An 8,863-nucleotide genomic window follows, 5' to 3' on the forward strand; every position below is an offset into this window, starting at 1 on the left:
GCAGCTTGCTGCAAGGGCAAGAGTGACTGATATAACCTTGCCTGGAAAACGCTCCTGTGAAGAGGTCCCATCAGGACAAGTAGCTCTTCTTGCTTCTGGGGCTGTTTGCTGGAGTTATCATCCTAGGGAAGTTTAACCCAAGCTAAGTTCCTGCCTCAAATGGAGCTTTCAGGAGGCATTCAAACACTGCCACCTCTTTGCTTTCCTCTTCCTCACACCCAACTCAAGTATCCAACAAAAGCTCCCTGTGGGTGAGCTTGCTTTCTTTCAAGAGCTTATAAACCCCAGTCCTGGCAAGGAAATGTGAACTCATGCCATTCATTCTTCCCCCTCTTGACCAAGAGTAAGGCCACTGTGCTACAACTGCTCCCTGCTGATGGCTCTTTCCCCATTGCAGTCTGTAATGTAGTAGCCTCTAAAGCAGCATGTGGCTGGTTCAGGAGTGGAGCTGGTTTCATGCTGTAATTGGTACTCATTTGAGACAGCTCATTAGGAAAGGCAGCACTTCTGCCTCCTTTCACGGCCCATCTGACCTGACAAGCAGGCACCAGCCATTGGGATCAAGCAGGGACACCAATGAACAAGCCCCAGCTCAGCTCTCTACAAACACATTAGATGCTGCTGTAGGGCCACAGGGGGACAGAAGCAGTGTGCTCAACACATTCAAAGCTTTTTGTTTCCTTGTTCCACCTCTGGCAAGGCAGCCCACAGATGCATTACACACTCCAGCATTGCAGCAAAGGGACTTGGGCACAACACCGGATGAGATGCTCTGAAACAGTCTTGCAGGACTTGCTAATAGGTCACCTGCTTCCATAGGGGCAATCCCATGCCAAAGGGACCACACTGCAGCAGGAAGGAAGCTCACAACCAGCATATTTATGCTGCATCTCCCCACTGTAAACAGGTCTCTGGCACAGCCAGAAAACAGAACCCTAACTGTGCAGATGAGGCCCTCATTGACATGGATTAGTGGTGGCTTTGGCAGTGCTGAGGTAAAGGTTGGACTCAATGATCCTAAAGGTCCTTTCCAACCTGGCTGATTCTGTGATTCTAACAAAACCAGAAAGACCCATTCACCTCTAACACTAAATTAAAAACTACCTTCAGACCCAGCAGAGAGAAACCAGAGGGCAGATCTCAAGCAAGCTGGAGCCTGAAGGGCTCAACTAACATGCAACATCTCTAGTTCAAGAATAAAAGAGACATGTTAGCCAGCTAAAGCATGCAAAAAAGCTCCTATTTGAAGGCAAGAAGCAGCACACACTGATACTGTGCAAATTCTTTAGCCCATTTGTAACTGAGTCTCCACAAAGTCAATACCAAGGCAAACAATTTAAGAGTCACTTTTGGAGGCAAGACAGAAAGGTTAAGCCTTGCCATACCCAATCAGTGTCAAAGCAGAGCCACGAGAGGATTTATCTCCCAGACGAGTAGCATGGGATCTCATCTTTTATGTAAGGAAATACAATCCCCCACAGTGGAAACAGGCTTTTTTTCTTGTGAAAGCCAGGCTTGCAGCTGTACAGCTCTGACTGTATCACATGCTCAGGTGCAAGCTTGAAACTCAACTCATGACCCAGTTCTTGGAACTGCAGGAAAGCATCACTCTTGGAAAGTCCTACTTTATTCTTTCTTCCTGCCTCTGGTCAAAAAATAGGGCACATGGAGAGAGCACTTGAGCTTCCAACACTCATCTCACAAAGCCTTAGAGCAGGCTGTACATAACACGTTTTACCTCTTATGCATCCACTCTTCCATAAGCCTGTGCTGTGGCAGTATTCCTTCATTCCCTCAGAAGACTGTAAAGAGAGGTTCCAGGTCCACAGCCTCTAAAGGCTCAGAGGTGTCTTAAAGCTGTGCTGCCAGCATGACGACAGCTCAACTTCTGCCTTTGCGTTGTTCTTCATGCCTGGAATTCAGGTGAACCTCAGAAGATGAAAGGCATCTCTGCAGTGGGGTTTTACAGCTCACTGTGAACTTACAGGGTGAGGTTTGTCAGGATTCCCATCTTGGTTATACACCACCAGCTGGTAGGTGCCACTAGCAAGGCACAGTCCCTCGGGGGGGACATTTATCCACGGGTGTCACCAGCAACTAGTTATGCTGATAGAGTGATGACTTGACATCACTGCCAGCTGCTTACCAGGCCCTGTCTTTGTTCCAGCATGTCTTCTGCACACATTGTCTCCTCTCCCTGTCCTCACACATGATGTTTTACATTTTAGAGTGACACTGAAGCACTTGGGAACCTCAGTAGGAATAGGTACTATCATACCTTGTGCCAATTTGGTGCTGTGTGTAGAGACAAAGCAGGGCTGGTCTAAGTGAAAGCTTGACTCAAGAGATGCCAGGTAGCTCTCACAAGCCTGCAAACATGACTCACATCAGCTGGTGCTGCCATTCCTGTTGGATGTACATAAAGCCCTTCCAGGAAGAACAATTCTATCAGAGGTGCTGTGGTTCAAGTGGATTGATTTGTAAAGGGATTGTAACTTCTTTCCATTAGCAGTCCCCATCGTTTCTTTTAAGAGGAGTTGCTGCCCAACAAGGTATCCGATTAGAGACTTCTCCTTGCATAAATAATCACCACTTTGAATGCCTCCCCACAGCTCTTGGACGCCCATAAGGAGATGGAGCAACAGGCAGGATACCCATTCTGAACCAGACAGAGAGGGCTGGAAAAGGGGAGAGCAAGTGCACAACTGAATGATGCTAATAAGAAAGGTCCCTTTTGGATTCTTTCCCATCTCTATTCCCCATCCTCCCTGAAGCCTGTTCAGAAATCCTGTTGTCATTTGCCTTAACATCTTAACGTTGTCATATTTCAAGCTCATAATAAAATGTGAGGCAGCAGGAATTTCATCTCTTCACACTAACACAGCCACACATTAATTTCCTGTTTCATCCATTATAATACTTCTCCAGAGCAATTTTTCCAGGGAAATGCAGAAAGCCCCAAAGATTTTCCTTTAACAGTTCAGTCAAGCCGTGTATTTGGCAAGTTTAGTTTTTAGATCCGTGCTTGAGAATAATGTAAGTGATTCTTCAAACTTAATTGGAAAAAACACAGACTATGTGGGGATTTAATACCAGTATGAGAGAGCACAGAAGCAGGCATTTGCCGTTTGCTTTGCTGCACTATAGCTCCTTAAATAGCTTCTTACTTACATTGCATTCCTTGTGACAATTCCAGCCCCAGCACTGAGACTGGCAAGCTGTGCAACACAAACATACATTGACATCAAGGGAAGGAGATGATGCCGTTAATCAAGAACAGCACAACAAGGATCTGGTCAGCAGCATCTCAAGGGTATTCTCTCAAATGCAACACAGGAGAAGGACACTCAAAATCATAGAATATAAACTAGGACATGATTTCAAAGTCATTACAGCTCCAACAGCTACAGGCCAATGTTATCCTTTCAGACACCAGTTGCTCTGAAGGTAACACTCCACGTCTTCCCCCCACCCCAAGCTGACAATACAGGACTCAAGATGCTTCAGATACATGCAGGATGCATGTCTCCAGGCCACAGAGAACCAGCACAGCTTTGCATCCCAGCACTAAAAGCACTGGTGAGACAGCTCTCTCCAAACTTTCTGGCCACTCTGGAGAGACTTTTGGCTCTGGATGCACGGAAGACCTTGGTATGACTCCCAGTTTTAGATGCCCTGTATTATGAGCAGTAACACAGAACCCCTCTGTTGCATTTCCAGAGGGCAAAGCTAAACCCTCGCCAAACTTCAGCACACAAGAATTAAGGTAGGACCAATTTCACAGACTCTTCCTAACAGCAGCAAGCTGCAAGTAATTCTGAGCACGAGAGTTTCATTACTGGATAGCTCATAACATGCTCCTGAAGAGCAGTATTTGCAAAAGATAGAGTAGAAGAAGCTACCTTATGAATAATGGAAGTTTATCACCAAGTGATGGGTTGGAAATAAATCCAAGTCCTTGGGCATTTCAGTAAACACCTTTGTGCCTGAAGGAGGAAGAAAAGAAGAAGAGAAGAAAATGCAGGAACAGCTCCTAAGCTGGTGCTTTTGTAGCTAACTCCTCAGCCAGGCTGATGAAGATCAAATGACTTTACTGCACTAACAACTGACAGAGCAATTTTACAACTCATTTAAGAGCCATCAGTTAAGATTCAGCTGATTTTAGTGTCACCAACTATGTTCTCCAGCGTTTCCAGGACACCCAATGACATCAGTCAAGGTAACAGCAGCATATAGGAAGGCTATAGCCTGTGCTTCAGGTGTCCCCCATCTGACAGTACTACCCAAGCCCTGGGATGAAGCGGTGAGTGTTACACATCCAGATTTAGACACAGGTTTACCCAAAACCTTCAAAACATCCTCTAGTCCTTTGTTCATCACTAATTCTAAGAGGAGATCCTCTGTAAAATGCACTGTTCACATCATCTCCTTCCAAGTGCTTTAAACACCTGAAAAACAGACCTCAGATTCCAGCAGCAGAGATACCATGGCCTGAAGAAGCTGTTTTCAGCATGCACAGAAATAAGCCAGAAGGTGAATTGCTTGTTTCTACGCTAAAAATACCTTATGACAAACCCTGGGTTGTAGGAGGCAAAACAACAGGTGTATGTTTAAGAGGTTTCTAATCCAAAGTTGCTTTTGCTGTACCATCTTCCCCCAAATAGCACCTCTCCATTTCGTTTTTGTGTTGATTACGCTTAATATTCAGCCCATATGATAATTTCAGGAACTCTCCCCCTATTAATAACATGCAGATTTATGTACTTTCCTACTTTGCATACCTAATTTTCCCCACACAGTTTGTCTGCTTTACTCTAATTCCTCTGCTGTTTACTTTGCCTTGGTGTTCTTGATGCAAAGCTCAAAAGGAAACTCTCACTTGAGCATTCATTATTAATTTCCCCTAAGTGTCTCCAATTAATTCTCTGAATAGATTGGTACTTTATGGCATTTGTTATGGATTGTTTGGAAGCAAACTTCCAATTACCAAAGGAGCCCTGTTTTCCTTGGCTTGGAATAGTTTTCTGCTCAGCAAAGCAGTGTTAAAGAGACAAAACTCCTTTCGATGGAAAGAAGGCACTGTCCTCACCCAGATCCAGGCAAGGTCCAATTCTTGGAGGGTTTTCTGCTGCCCATCCCGACACCAGGCAGCTCACTGATGGAACCAGCTCCTCACACCGCAGCAGCTCAGCAGGAGGAAGGGAGTAGCTGCGCTGCTCTGACCTGGCCTCACAGCCCACACAGAGAGCCCTTTGTCACCAGGAGATCTAAGAGGGGAGTTCTCAGGGTCGCCACTCACCAATTCCAAGCTTTCGATCGCAACAGCATCACCATACAAAGGAGCATCACCCTCACCCCTGCTCTCCACGCTCTGCTTGGAAACATCCCAACCTCAAGTACGAAGGTTAAGCTCTGTTCCACCAAACTTAAAGAACTCAAATCTGGGGTTTGTGGAGCTGGTTTAAAGCTTTTCTTTCTGCTCAGGTTTTTGCTTCTGGAGGCCTAGAAAGCTTTACAAGATGCCAGGTCCATGCAACACTCTAGAAACACATTGCTAAGCAACACTCGAGCGGTGCTTAGGCTATAAAGATATTGTGGGCAAGAACACAAGCCAGGCATCACTTGAGTTACAATTCTAAGTACACCTCAGCCACCAGCAGACAGTATCAGCCCAAAAGGGGACAGCAGGTCAAATTTCATGTCAGCCAGCTTTCATTCTCAGGCACAGGGATGTCATCTGTCTGCTGCTCCGAGAGACCCAGCCTTATCTCAAGATGTTTCTGAGCCTGACAATGACTTTCTAAGTGTTTCATAGGAGCAGAAAGAGCTGAGAATAAAGACAGGACTCAGATGAGACAGTCTGTGCTCCAGAAGTCAATATACAGTATTTTTCACTTAGCATTTGGAACTACGCAGGCAGAAGGAAGCAATTTAGAGGCAAAGTCTCACACAGCACTGGGAACTCCAGCTCATTTTATTTCATCCATTTAACAAACATGACTTACTATGTGTGTACTTTTGCCTGAGCTAGGTAACACACATCTTTGAATTAAGATTAGAGGAATTCAGTTCAGGCAGTGCAAAATAAGCTATTTCACAATAAGCAAGAGGTTGGCATGAAGATTAAGTCCTCATAGCACTCTGGGGAGAAATCATCTCCAAGCAATGCAACCAGTTTTCCTTACATAAAAACTAGTCTACTGATAGAGCAGGGGACAAGCAAACCTGTGGATGAGCAGTGTAGACTGCAAGTATGGAGAAGCCCCTTGCGTTAGAGCTATTTATCATTGGCAACCTGAAGCCTCTTCCTAGAGGTACCATTACTTGGGCACATGCCTATCATTGCAGTCTCTCCTATTGGAAAACAAGAGGGTAAACGAAATAGAGTTCTCATTCAGCTGCCTGTGCCAGTCAGCCACTGAAAGCTGCGAGGTTCTCCTCAGCCACCTTCTGCTTTCTGCCCCTTCCATCACACACACAGTGTCGAGCAACATCTGCCTTCTAAAAGCATCCTTTACCTCATGAGCTGTGACTGACACCCACAGAAAGGGAGGGAAATGGAAAAGAAGATGCAAGTGTGGGAAATAACTCATTTAGCAGAAATCCGTCAGAGAAAGGAATGCTGTCAGAGCCAGGAGTCAAACAGTAAATAAGCGTTACCCAATTTAAAGGTGGAGCTGCTTAAAAACCTGCTTCACAGTAACAGGCGGTTTAAGCACTTAGGAAAATTGCCAAGAGGTGTCAAAACAGGAAGAAGGCTGAAAATAAAACTGCATGTAAATAATTCCCCCTCAGCTCTGCCAAACAGCTCAGGCTCACTAACTACAAAGCGGTGCCATATGTATATATATACACCATATACATCAGATACCAGAGAGAGCCCCCTTCTAGCCATACATGGCCAGACTGACTTTTCTTTGCCATGCTGGAAGGAGCCACCAGCACAGACCATCTTGTCCTGTGCCCCCAAACCCTAAATTCCACCCTCCATTTTTGTGCTACTTGGTACCTTTGCACCATAACATCCTTCAGATACTCAGAGGATAAAACCAGATACGTGTGTTCTGCTTTTTTATTTGCTCTTAACCCATAGCCCCTCAGATGGTCTCATTTCTGGTCTCCTCATTGGAAAAGTTGGGGTTGAACAAGAAAGAATCTAAACCTCACTAGGAAAACAGGACAATTGTTCAACATCTGCTTTGGAGACATACACAGGCTACGTAACATCCTTTGTGCACAGACACAGCATCGTTCTACAGCACAGGACAGTAACAGCCATAGGACAAGCTAAAGAGCATGGGAACACCTTTCCCACCTCAGCCACCACCTTCTTACCAGCCAATTTCTTTCTGCAATGCCATTTTTTGCCACTGAATTGGGAACATTACTCTGGAGGTAAGGTTAGTCCACGATTCCAGTATTTGAGATCACCAGATGAAACGGGAGTTCTCACCATCACTCATGAACTGTAAGCACATGCTACGGGAGAACAACTGCAAAATAGGTTGTCAGCTAAGAAATCCCTGTGGGCTCACAGCTGTGCTTAGCAAAGACTCCCGAGGCAAGAGAACAACTGCTTCTTACTTACATATTCCTCATATGCCACATTCTCTCCTTAGCCCACGTGGTGCTAGCAGCACCCAAATGCAGCAGGGAACAGTTCTTCAACACTACATTCCCTGGGAACTAGATGATCTTAATGTCCTTTCCAACCCTAACTGTTCTATGATCCCAGTGGAAGGGCTGGTTTGCTACAGGGCTCATTCCATAAGAGACTACTAAAAGAGAAATCTCCTGCTAACCTGCACTGAGATAGTCTCTACCCCAAATTCTGGGCATTTTAGTAGGCTGACGCAATCCATAACCCTCTAAGATGTCTTTTTTTATGGCATCTTCAATATAAGTCCCATGCACACCCCTCCAAACCCTGACACTGATTTGTATTATGCCATTGACTATTTAAAGCTGGTTTTCTATTAACATTCAGTCCCTAAACACTGTAGAAGTAAAGCTGCACATACAACCTCCACCCACTGTAAACAAGTTTTACATCCTCAGAACACCGAGCACAAGATGCATTTTATTTCATCAGGAAATCAACCAAGACGATCTCTTTATATCTTGATTGCTGAGAGCTATTCCCATAAAATAGTCCTGGAAAAATACTTCAAGCCCTACTTATTAATCAGCCTCCCAGCACTGCCACAGCTCTGGCTTGCCAAAGAGCTGGGAGGCAAGTTCCATGCATTCAGACAGAACAGAATGGATCAGCTCCAATGCGAGTCCTGCAAGATGACAGGGCAGCGTTTAGGGCTGCATCTAAGCCCCAGCCTAACTGCGCTCAGGCTGAAGGCTGTCGCCGCATCTCCCATGGAGCTCAGTGCACGTGGGTTAACATGGCAAGATTAAAAGTCTATTCCCACACAATAAATGGAATTCCTAAGGCCTGGCAAGTAAAGGTCAAGCAGCAAAGGCAAGACAGGGACGGGAAGAGAGCACCAGAACCCCAAAGTGAACTGCAGAGAAGTTATAACCAAGTCACACCACAGCATGGACCTTCACCAGCTGAAGGACTGGTTACAGCAGCACTGGCTTTCCTGTTCCCACCATCAACTGAACCCAGACCCAGCAGCAGACTTGCACATCCCAATGTGGCCGATCTGATACACACATGCCACTGGGAATTCTGTGCTTTCCATAGCTCTTCCAGCCAGGATTTAGCTGGTTTGCCAACATCCTGAGGGCAAGTCAGAAGAAGATAAGCTACAAGAACCGCACTATTCCCAACTTCTATGCCTCCCCTCCAACACCAGGTCCTAAACACCTATAGAAGGTGTTTAGAAGCAAGGAAGGGGAATTAGAG

The 8,863-nt window shown here is 45.6% G+C and overlaps 1 long non-coding RNA gene across 1 annotated transcript; it reads right to left on the reverse strand.

The window, feature by feature from the left end:
• Window positions 1-1,393: 1,393 nt before the first annotated feature.
• On the reverse strand, window positions 1,394-3,983 carry LOC134164338 (uncharacterized). Its single transcript, XR_009965110.1, has 2 exons — window positions 3,903-3,983; window positions 1,394-1,912 (listed from the first exon to the last, which is right to left on the reverse strand). It is a non-coding gene; the product is annotated as an uncharacterized LOC134164338 (long non-coding RNA).
• Window positions 3,984-8,863: the final 4,880 nt, after the last annotated feature.

This window comes from Pezoporus occidentalis, unplaced genomic scaffold, assembly GCF_034315485.1.
Source record: "Pezoporus occidentalis ecotype Australia unplaced genomic scaffold, CSIRO_AGI_Poc_V1 ctg216, whole genome shotgun sequence".
NCBI classification, from domain to species: domain Eukaryota; kingdom Metazoa; phylum Chordata; class Aves; order Psittaciformes; family Psittacidae; genus Pezoporus; species Pezoporus occidentalis.